The following is a 12155-nucleotide window of genomic DNA, read 5'->3' on the forward strand; positions in this document are numbered from 1 at the left end:
ACTCGCTGAAAACAAAACTAGAACCTCACGTCATCGCGCACCAGCAAAACGCTGAGACATGGGTCCTGAATCCTAGTGTCAAAGCAGGGCTTTCTGGAGTTCACACTTCAGCAAAAAGCACTGCTTGACAAGTCCCTGGTGTCCCAAGCTTCCAACTCCAATTCATAGAATCATAGACTATCAGGGTTGGAAGGGTCCTTAGTAGGTCATCTAGTCCTACCCCCTGCTCAAAGCAGGACCAATCCCCAAATAAATCATCCCAGCCAGGGCTTTGTCAAGCCGGGCCTTAAAAAGCTCTAAGGAAGGAGATTCCACCACCTCCCTAGGTAGCCCATTCCAGAGCTTCCCCACCCTCCCGTTGGTGTGGATATCAGCCTGTAGTTCATGGGTACGCAGAAGAAACAACACATCTTGGGCCCAGAGTCGGATCTCACTTACACCCGTGTAAAGCTGGAGTAAGTCCACGCAAATTACCGATTTACTCCACTGTCCATAGTAGGATGAGAATCTGGCCTGGTGGTTTTGGTACCAACCTGAACATAATTATCTGTCATGGTATATGTTTGTATTCCAGGATACTACCCCACATTTGCAACCCAAAGGAACTTTAGATACACAGATCTCCCCACTCCCCCACAGAAGCAGGGCTCAGCTGCCTCTGTTCCCCAGAACACCTCTCTGTGAAGCTGCTCTGTGTTGGGCTTTGGGGGTGACTATGCAGCAGGTTGGGGAGTGCCGGGGGAGCAGGAGGTTGGACCAGGAGAGGACAAGACAGGCCAAAAGCAATGTATGTTGCTCTCTCTCCAACCCCATGAAGCATCTCTGGAAAAGGATAATGCAGCGACACTCTGTACTGCCCCTTCCATGGAGCTCCCTACCTGGGGCTGCCTCAGCCAGGGATGCCCCAGCAGGTAGCTTGGGGGCTGGGGACATACCAGGGACCAGCGCTTGGGCAGAGACACAGAGCCCCCTTGTGGATGACCCTGGCCTCTCATGGCTACACTGCGCATTAAGACTCATGTTTGAGCTCAAGCCCCGTTCCATCCACACACAAATCAGCCTGATTTGGGTCATCAAGGATTCAGCTCCTAGGACCCTGCTGGCAGGGGTGGGTCAGAGCCTGAGTCCAGCTATGACTCAGGTCCAAGCCCCATCAGTTTACAGTGTGGATGCAGCTCAAGCCAGAGACCTCAATGGGATTTATAACAGGTGTAGTTAGTCACTGGATAGACACTCTCACACACTACGGCTGAATCCTAGCCCCAGCGAAGTCATTGGAGGTCTTGTTATTGACTTAGAGGGGGCCAGGATTTCACCTTAGATCTTTTTTTTAAAGACCATTATATCTTTTTAAAGAGAATACCAGACAAACAGGAGCAAAAAGCACTGAAGGAACAAATGTTTAAAGAGCTGGAACTGGCCCACAGACCCAAGTTTACAATACAGTGTAGACATAGCCTTACAGATCTGCCAGGATCCTCCAGATTTGAGGCCTGTTTGGCCGTGGGGCTTTTGTGTGTGTGGAGGGGGAAACTCTACAAATAATAATCTCTGGGGGAGGAGGGGGGCGTGTGGAACGGACTCTTGTGGAGATTTGCTCCCCCCACGACCTCTACCACAGGTTTTGTGAGTTGAGGCAATGATCCTGACTCTAGAATTGCTGTTACTGAGTGTTTTAACACTACAAGCATTGAGAGGCGTAACCTTTTTACTGACATCTTTCGCAAACATGAGAAGAGGGGTGGGGGTTGAAATAAAAATACCCTTGTCTAACAATAAAAAAGCGTTTCTAAAAAGGAAGGCACATTAAGGATGACTTTACATAGAGTCTGGCCCACCATCCATGCAGGACAAGTATTTTGGAATTCTGATCCAAAGTAACCCGGTATTGGATCAGTAAGGTTTTTGCAAAATTAAAACCCCGCCTCCGTCCATCTTCCAGTTTTGACGTACTTGAATGTTTTGAATAACTGTAAGAGCTCTTGGAAATTTGTCACCATAAAGTTGGCAGTTTATATATCCTATGAATAAAACAAGAGCTTTATTCAATTAGACTTTGCACTTTAGTTGGCAAGAGGGTGCTGATTGTCTAGAATTAAACAGTACCAAGTGGTCTAACGTGGGTAGCCTGTGGCTACTGTGCTCATTAGTGCATTTCAGAGACTCGTTTACTGTTCAGCTGGTTATTACTGGTTAGACTAAACAAACAAGCCAATTGAAATAGAAGTTTTAGCTTGCAATTATAATACACTGCTGTGAATTCAAAGGTTCTCATTGATTTCAGTGGGTTTGGGAACAGGCTTTAAATGATCACTTTAAATATCTCGCTCACATTTATATAGAATCATAGAATCATAGAAGATTACGGTTTGAAGAGACCTCAGGAGGACATCTAGCTCAAACCCCTGCTCAAAGCAGGACCAACCCCAACTAAATCATCCCAGCCAGGGCTTGTCAAGCCGGGCCTTAAAAACCTCTAAGGATAGAGATTCCACCACCTCCCTAGGTAACCCATTCCAGTGCTTCACCACCTTCCTAGTGAAATAGTGTTTCCTAATATCCAACCTAGACCTCCCCCACTACAACTTGAGACCATTGCTCCTCGTTCTGTCATCTGCCACCACTGAGAACAGCCGAACTCCATCCTCTTTGGAACCTCCCTTCAGGTAGCTGACTATCTTTGGAGTCTCCCTCTCTCCCGCCCCTCTCCATGTAGAAAATTAATATAAATAGGCTGATTGCCAGTTTATAAAGAAAAGATCAGACCTTTGTTTTAAGTCTAATAGTGCTTTAGGGCCGTGATACTCAGACTGAGGCTTGGGACCCACAAGTGGCTCTTTAATGTGTCTTCTGTGGCTCTTTGCAGCACATGGTATTAAAATACTGTGTGACTGAATTATTAACCAATCAAAGTTATTAACCAGTCAGGATGCTTTTACTATGTTATTAACCAATTGTAGAATAGTTGGTCAGTTATTTTTCTGTGAAAATGTTAGATATAATACAGTAAATGAAACCGTGAATTCACATGACTGTGGCTCTTCTGGGTAATGGATTCATAGATATTAAGGTGAGAAGGGACCATTATGATCGTCTAGTCTGACCTCCTGCACAATGCAGGCCACCGAATCTCACCCACCCTCTCCTGGAATAAACCTCTCACCTATGTCTGAGCTATTGAAGTCCTCAAATCCTGGTTTAAAGACTTCAAGGTGCAGAGAATCCTCCAGCAAGTGACCCGTGCCCCAAGCTGCAGAGGAAGGTGAAAAACCCCCCACGGCCTCTTCCAATCTGGCCTGGAGGAAAATTCCTTCCCGACCCCAAATGTGGCGATCAGCTGAACCCTGAGCATGTGGGCAAGATTCACCAGCCAGATACCCAGGAAAGAATTCTCTGTAGTAACTCAGATCCCACCCCATTGAACATCCCATCACAGGCCATTGGGCCTATTTACCATGAATAGTTAAAGATCAATTAATTGCCAAAATCATGTTATCCCATCATACCATCTCCTCCATAAACTTATCAAGTTTAATCTTGAAGCCAGATAGGTCTTTTGCCCCCACTGTTTCCCTTGGAAGGCTATTCCAGAACTTCACTCCTCTGATGGTTAGAAACCTTTGTCTACTTTCAAGTCTAAACTTCCCGATGGCCAGTTTATATCCATTTGCTCTTGTGTCCACATTGGTACTGAGCTTAAATAATTCCTCTCCCTCTCCGGTATTTATCCCTCTGATATATTTATAGAGAGCAATCATATCTCCCCTCAACCTTCTTTTGGTTAGGCTAAACAAGCCAAGTTCCTTGAGTCTCCCTTCATAAGACAAGTTTTCCATTCCTCGGATCATCCTAGTAGCCCTTCTCTGTATCTGTTCCAGTTTGAATTCATCCTTCTTAAAGATGGGAGACCAGAACGGCACACAGTATTCCAGGTGAGGTCTCACCAGTGCCATGTATAACGGTACTAAAACCTCCTTATCTCTACTGGAAATACCTCGCCTGATGCATCCCAAGACCGCATTAGCTTTTTTCACGGCCATAATGTTGATCGCTGCTGAACCACTGAAGTCTGAGTATCACTGCTTTAGCATGTAAAGTCCTTCCACTGAATTCAATGGGCTTTGAATAAGTCCCTTCATTACTTAACACAGTATGTGTGCTCGGTAGACAGGTATCTATTAACCCTCTGTGCTGTTCTGGAAAGTAAGCAGCCTCATCAAAAATTGGGTTTACAGGACAATGGTTACACTTTACTTGGCTCTGAACAGGTTTAAAGGTTGTGTGGATTTTTTTGTTCACGAATCACAATAAATTAATAACAGAATTTCTGCAAGAGCCCTAAAAATAGCACTTCATTTGACATGCCCAGCAGCCCTCTGGAAGGAAAAACAGCTTACTAATTAGGATCAGCTTCAATTCATTAGCTGATTTTTAGGGGCCGGGGTGTTGAACAATGACACCAAGGCAGATTGTGCTGGGTTGGTGTCTTTCCTGGATCGGCTGATAAAAAGGGGACAAGATGCGCAGGTGCAGTCCGGCAAATAAATCACAATATGTAATTATATTAAAAAAAAATCCCTCCATACCCAGACAAGAATATGTAACTAGCAAAACTGCCAGCCATCACCTTACCTGTATGTTATCCCCTCCTCACTTCCTCTGTTTTTCAGCCTGTAAACAATTTGGGGCAGGGACTGTCTCTTTGCATGTGCTTGTACAGTAGGTAACATGTGGGGCCCTGATCCCAGTTTTCGCCTTTGGGTGCTACTGTAATAAATGCTTAATAATTGTTATAATTAATTAGTGAAAGGCTAGTCTTGTGTGGCAGTCTCTAGACTGGGGCCTGGGAACTTTGGGTTCACCTCCTAGCTCAGCATGTATCCCAAAGGCTCAACACAGAGACTCGGATTTTCTTTTAATCTCATGATAAAATCAGTTTGATCTGCATGCACTCCGGTTCAGGAATGAGCGGAGATAATCATGGCACATGATTTCTTTCAAAATGCCTGGAGTTGGCAACACTGGCTTCTGTTCTGAATGATGAGCAGTGCCTTACTCTACGTGTGGTCCTGCTGCAATGAATGGAACCACTCATGGAAGGTGCTGCTAGTCAACCTTAGCTCTATAAGAATCTGGCTCTTGATATCGGGGAGTAAGAATTTGCCTTTCTGATCTGAATTTGGTTTCAAAGTGGTTTTTATTTTGTTTATGTCCAGCAAAGTGCCCGCGGAAATTCTTTTTCTTAGAGGAAAAATTAGCTCATTCATAGCTGGACCCAGTCTCAATCTGCCCTAGCACTAGATAATGTACGTTACTGGAGAGGAAAGGGAAGATAGTCCAGTGGTTAGGGCACTAATCTGAGGCTTACCAGATCTGGGTTCAATCCCTTGTTTTGCTGAAGATTTCTTGTCTCAGTTCCCTATTTGTGAAATGGAATAACACCACCAGTCTGGGTGCGTGCTATGAGGACAGCTATACAAAAGGTTGTTAGGTGCTCAGATACTATGGAGATAGGGGCCATATAAATAGATAGGTTAGTTGGGTCAGATACAGATCCCAAAAATGAAGGCAGCCCTAGCTAATGAAATGCATTTGCTTCTTAGCTATATAAGATGACTATGCAGAAAATTGCTTTCTATATAAATCTGCTTAAAACAATGATACTCAGACCTCAGTGATTCAGGAGCCAAATTAGTGATCAACATTAGTCAAAAGAATCATGGTAGCATGAATTCATTGTTTCATTTACTATAGTACTATATATTCTGATTTAAACAGTATGATAGGGGAAATATAAGGTTTTATATATATAAATATTATTCTCACAGCAAATAAGTTATAACTTAATGCAAGCTGATAACTTCATTGGTTAAAAATATAATAAAAGTATCCTGATTGGTTAATAACTTAGATTGGTTAATAATTCCATCACACAGTGTTTTAATATGCAAAGAGCCGCAGTAGACACATTATAGAGCCACTTGTGGCTTGCAAACTGCAGTCTGAGTATCACTGGCTTAAAATAAACTGTTAGGAACTACAGTAATTTATATTTCTGTTATATTTTTTCAAGCGAATGTTTTTTGATGAATGACAGCTTGCCAGCTTCCATGTAAATGGCATTCAAGAAAGATCCCATTAGGTTTCCAAAAGACATTAATTGTCCAATTTATTTTATGGCACAAGGAAAAACATCTTTCAGTGGCTCCTCTACATTGCTAATACACTGGTCATAATCCTTTTTGTATTCCCCCAGAATGCAGCTAACTCCATCAGACTTGGATTTCTGGTGCTGCTGGATTGCAAGGTATTTTACATACTTTGGTTACAGAATCATTCCTCTGTGTTCACTGTTTCAACAATGAAATTCACTTTCATGTCATGCATCACATCTTCCCCCACCATCATTGTTTTTTTGGATACAGTAAAGGAATAGTTCAGGGAGCTCTTTAAAATATGTGAGCAACTAGTAGTAAATGAATCATTTCCTGTTGTTCTAACCCTTTAGTGGGTTTTTCGGGGGGGGGGGTATTTTTTATTAGGAGGGGGGCGGTGTTTTGTTACCAAGAAGCTGTTCTCACATTGGTATGGGAAAACATTATCTCAGCTCATTCCTGAACCGGCGTGCATGCAGATCAAACTGATTTTATAAACATCCTTTGAAAGTGGAAATCTTTTTCCAAGAGCCCTATCCAGTGAAGGTAGGCTTATGTTGGCATTCGTGAAGACTACTGTGCGTGTTTCTGCATTGCATTAGCCACAAATCTGTCCATGTCAGTCTTGGAGTTCGCACACTGGAGAAAATAGGTGGTTTTTAAATGACCTCATTCCAGGATTTAGGCAGAAATCAGTCCAGGTACATGTTCCAGTCTGGAATGTTAGTGGGACCTCATTCATAAACTTCCTTGCCATTCCTTTACACTCAAAGGCAGGAATAAAAATCAGCCAAAACAAGCAGGAATGGTGTTTCTGAGCTAACAGACTAGGAAAATCTATAGAAGCACTTTTCCATTTTATTGGGTTATTCTAGAATCAGGATACTTTTAACCATCTATATGAAACTTTTTGCAGTAACACATTCATACTCTCTTAGATTAGGCTCCAAACTCTCTTATGCTTTTTTTTAAGTCACTTTTCTGATAAACTTTTTCTTTATACCACCTTATTTTGTGCCACTGAAAATTTGGATCCTGGGAAGCTGCAAACATAGAGTGGGATGTGAAGATAGCTTTATTTAGCAAAAAGAAAAGGTCTTAATATAATTACATTTGTGCTTTGTAATTAGAACTTTGAATACAACCCCCCAAAATTCATTAATAGTTTTCTGCATAAAAGCACCAAGTTGGGATTATTATGATTTGGAGGGGAGACGGGAACATGCGAGATGGTGTCCCCCATAAGGCTTTATGGAAATATGCTTATGAATGTATATATGACATAACTAGAATATGTTTTTTGTTACTGTAACGATGCTGGTTCTGGCAGGACCCAACTGAGAGTGCCAATTCAGGACAAATTGCTTCAAGAACGGCAGTTAGAGCCCAGGGCTGGGGTTTCTCCACCTCTAAGGCAAACCAAACCAGCCAGACAGAGCAGACTTTGGTCTCACCCCACTGGCTAATGACAAGTCACACAAGAAATTCCCTTAGACACTCCAGTTTCCCAGTATCTCCACCAGTGCCACTCGTTATGGGGACAAATGGTTATGAAAACCAATACCCCAGTAAAAGAAAAAAGGTTCTCTCGATCCCAAAGGACCAAGCCCCAGACCCAGGTCAATATACAAATCAGATCTTACCCACAATCACGCTGTTGCCAATCCCTTAGAATCTAAAATCTAAAGGTTTATTCATAAAAGAAAAAGATATAGATGAGAGCAAGAATTGGTTAAATGGAATCAATTCCATACAGTAATGGCAAAGTTCTTGGTTCAGGCTTGTAGCAGTGATGGAATAAACTGCAGGTTCAGATCAAGTCTCTGGAGAACATCTACTGCTGGGATAGGTCATCAGTCCTTTGTTCAGAGCTTCAGTGTAGCAAAGTCCCTCCAGAGGTAAGAAGCAGGATTGAAGACAAGATGGAGGAGCTGCAGCAGCTTTTTATAGTCTCTTGCCATGTGGTCTCTGCTTTCTTTGTCCCAAAGACAAGCTGTCCATCACATGGCCTGGAAAAACCTCAGAGTTCTGTCCACAGCCATGTCCCTGCATACCTTCCTGAGTCACAAGGCATGTCTGCCTTCTCTCAATGGGTCAGTTGTGTAGCTGATGGTCCTTAATGGGCCATCAAGCAGGCTAGGCAGAGCTGACACCAACCTGTCTGGAGTGTTCCCCAGAAGCATAGCATAAGTTTGAAATACAGACAGTAGAGAGCCAATATTCATAACTTCAACTACAAAAATGATACACACATATAGACAGCATAATCATAATCAGCAAACCATAACCTTGTCTTAGACACCCCATTTGACCCCCCTTTATTTGGTGCTACATATGCCATGTAACATATCTATGTAAAGGTTATGATCTACTGAATCTATTCATCCTATATGTATACACGTATCAGTTTTGTATTCGAAGTTATGAATATTGGCTGTGTACTGGTTTGATTTTTTAAGTAGCCTTTGTAAAGCATTTGGTCAGCTTCTTGAGAAAGGAATGTGCAAATTAAGTACCCAATCAAGAAGGATTTAACAAACAATGGATGTTGGAAGGCTCCAATCCATAAGTCTTCCTGGAGACATTCAAGATACCATGTGGGCAATGGCTGTCACCTGTAAGTTCTGAGTCATGCATGGACATGTGACTTGCCCATGTGACTCCAAAACTCCATCTTGTAGCTGGACTTTGCAGAGGAGAGTGGAGGGGGTCTCCACTCACAAGAGAAAGTCTATTTAAGCCCCTCCATTTTGTCTTCAGCTTGCTCAAGAGATAGTCTCTCCACCCCCAAGGATACCTGAAAGAAACTGGAACAAAGGACAGTAACTACAGTGGGGTGTGAGTGATTGCTGGACCCAGACTAGAAGGAGACTAGTTTGTAAAAGGAAGCTTACTGGGTGAGGTTTTTATCTGTTTTCAGTTTCTTAGTCATAGACTTCAGTGTTCTATTTTATTTTGCTTGGTGATTCATTTTGTTCTGTCTGTTACTACTTGGAACCACTTAAATCCTACTTTCTGTATTTAATAAAATCACTTTTTACTTATTAATTAACCCAGAGTATGTATTAATACTGGGAGGGGGGGCAAACAACTGTGCATATCCCTCTATCAGAGTTATAGAGGGAAAACAAATAAGCTTTATAAAGGGTAAAACAGATTTATTTGGGTTTTGGACCCCATTGGGAGTTGGGCATCTGAATGTTAAAGATAGGAACACTTCTTAAGTCACTTTCAGTTAAGTCTGCAGCGCTGGGACATGTGGTTCAGACCTCAGGTCTGTGTTGGAGCAGACAGGCGTGTCTGGCTCAGCGAGACAGGGTGCTGGAGTCCCAAGCTGGCAGGGAAAGCAGGGGCAGAAGTAGTCTTGGAACATCAGTTGGCAGCCCCAAGGGGGTTTCTGTGATCCAACCCATCACAACAACCCCCCTAAATTCATTAATAGTTTTCTGCATAAAAGCAGCAAGTTGGGATTATTATGATTTAGAAGGGAGACAGGAATGTGCTTAGCACAGTGGGCCCCAAATAATCCATGTGTTTTAGCATGATGAAATATTATTTATATTACAGTAGCATCTAGAGATCCAGCCATGTTTGGGCCCCTACTGTGCTGTTCAGACATAAAATTAGGGACAATTTTTTCCCTGAAGAGCTCAGACTCTAAATAGACAAACCAGACAGTTCTCTCCAGATGATGGGGGATTGGTTATGTTGAGTAGGTGGGAGAAGCTGTGTATGTGTGGTACTGTCTTCTGTTGTTAGACACCCGAACGGTGGTTTTAAGACAAAAGATTGAAGTGACATGGCCACTAGACACGAGAGATTGCATCTCACCTAGACAGTAAATAGATGTATAGTGAGTATGGAACAATAAATCATGATTCTAGTGTTCATTAGCACCAGCAACATGAGGAGCTGGAGAAGAGAGGTTGTAGAAGAAGTGAGATTAGGAGGAAAGTCAACAAGTGTCACCTGACATGCTCCTAATTCTAGAATATGGAGGGGCAGGGGATCCTAAGTAGAGCTCTTTGGGAATTTTTCGACAAAACATTTTTTTGTTGGGAAATGGTGATTCATTGAAACTGAAACTCTTCCGGAGAATGTAACAGTTCTGACAAAATTTTATGTGGGAAAGGTTTCTCCAGTCCAGGGTGGAATTTCTGACCAAAACCAGAGAGAGAGACCCCAAAAAGGCCAATAGTTTAGTGCTCTCACTTGGAATGTAGGAGAGCAGGTACTTGAACGTGGGTTGGTCTCAGTTTCATCCCAAGGAGGAACAGGAAAATATTTGAAATCTCAAAGATTCCTGGGATGGAAAAACCATTTCCCACCTATCTCTAATGCTAAGGAGCTTCAACGGTGTGAATGGAAAGATGGTGAAAAGTGGGTGGGTTTTAAGTTTATTAGGCACTTAGGAACTTGTAGGGGAAACGGAAGATTTATGGGGAGGGCATGAACTCCAGACAACTCATAAGGGAATCATATTGCTGGCAATGAGATTTTCAAAGCAGGCATGGAGACTTTGACCCTGAAGGAGGGTACATGTCTATATAGGATGTGTGTCTAAATTCTCTTAGCCGCTTTGAAAATCTCAGCCTACAGGTTTTGAGAGATTATTTAAACTGGGAGCGGAGAAGCACAGAGGTGCATTTATCTCAGACCACAAACACCATAGGTGGCTAGAAGTAGTTGAAGGATCTGTGAGAGCAGGGTTTGTTAGGAAGTATTGAATTTCCAGGGGCAAGAACAATACAGAGAACTGAGGTAAAGACACCAATCCAAACAGAAGCAGCCTGTCACATAGTGGGACAAATAGCAATGGGTGTACCATTAGCTGTTAAATGTATACACTCCTTCCTACTAATTGCAGGAGTCTACTGTCAAACATGGTAAGAGCTGTACTATTTAGCTCGGCAAGAGAAAGATGACATAATTAGTATATCAGAGATGTGGTCGGACGTTGTAAATTAATGGCACACAGCAATCCCTGGCTATAAACAACACGGGAAGCTCTGGCTAGTTTGCGGGCTTGGAGAAGGTGAGAAGCTGAATTATCCCAAAAGGATACCATTAAAAAATCATTCCAGGATGGAGGCCACCTTGCAGTGGAACCTCTTTGGTTACAAATTCCAGGTAACATCATATGTATGCCGTGTAGTTGTAGCCGTGTTGGTATCAGGATATTAGAGAGACAAGGTGGGCGAGGTCATATCTTTGATGGGACCAACTTCTGTTGGCGAGAGCGCCAAGCTTTCGAGCCATGCAGAGCTCACACAGCAGTTGGTTCAATAAAAGATATTACCTCGCCCACCTTGTCTCAGGGAAAATGATAGGAATATACTGCAGATCTCCAGAACAATTATTAGAGCCTTTGTCTCTTAAGGGAGCTGCAAAATCTACTGGTACAGAGTAAAGCGTTAGAGACGGAATTCAAAGACGGCTAGTGTGCCAGGACTTGCACATGAAAAGACAGAGCAGAAATCAGGATTATTTAGTCTGATAAAATGAAGAGCTCAAGTTGCTGTGACTGAACCAAAGTTGTAACAGGTATTTATAGGGCACCAATTGTAAGTTACCTTTAGTGAAATTGATCAGCCCCCTCCATGTTGTTCAGTCCTATAACACAAAAACACGGTTTGATTTGATGAAGTAAATGAAAGAAATAAAAGGAAATTCTACTTCTCATAGGGCCAGATTCTACCATCCTTACTCATGTCAGGTAATACCTCACTCCCTGTGTAGCCTTAGACAAGTCAATCTTAAGTCTATTTTTATTTATTTGGGGGATTTTGAGGACTCATAGACTTTAAGGTCAGAAGGGACCATCATGATCATCTAGTCTGACCTCCTGCACATTGCAGGCCACAGACCCTCACCCACCCACTCCTGTAATAGACCCATAACCTCTGGTTGAATTATTGCAGTTCTCAAATCATGGTTTAAGGACTTCAAGTTACAGAGAATTCACCATTTACACTAGTTTAAACCTGTGTTGCAGATGAA

This window comes from Eretmochelys imbricata, chromosome 6 (genome assembly GCF_965152235.1).
Source record: "Eretmochelys imbricata isolate rEreImb1 chromosome 6, rEreImb1.hap1, whole genome shotgun sequence".
Classification (NCBI taxonomy): Eukaryota; Metazoa; Chordata; order Testudines; family Cheloniidae; genus Eretmochelys; species Eretmochelys imbricata.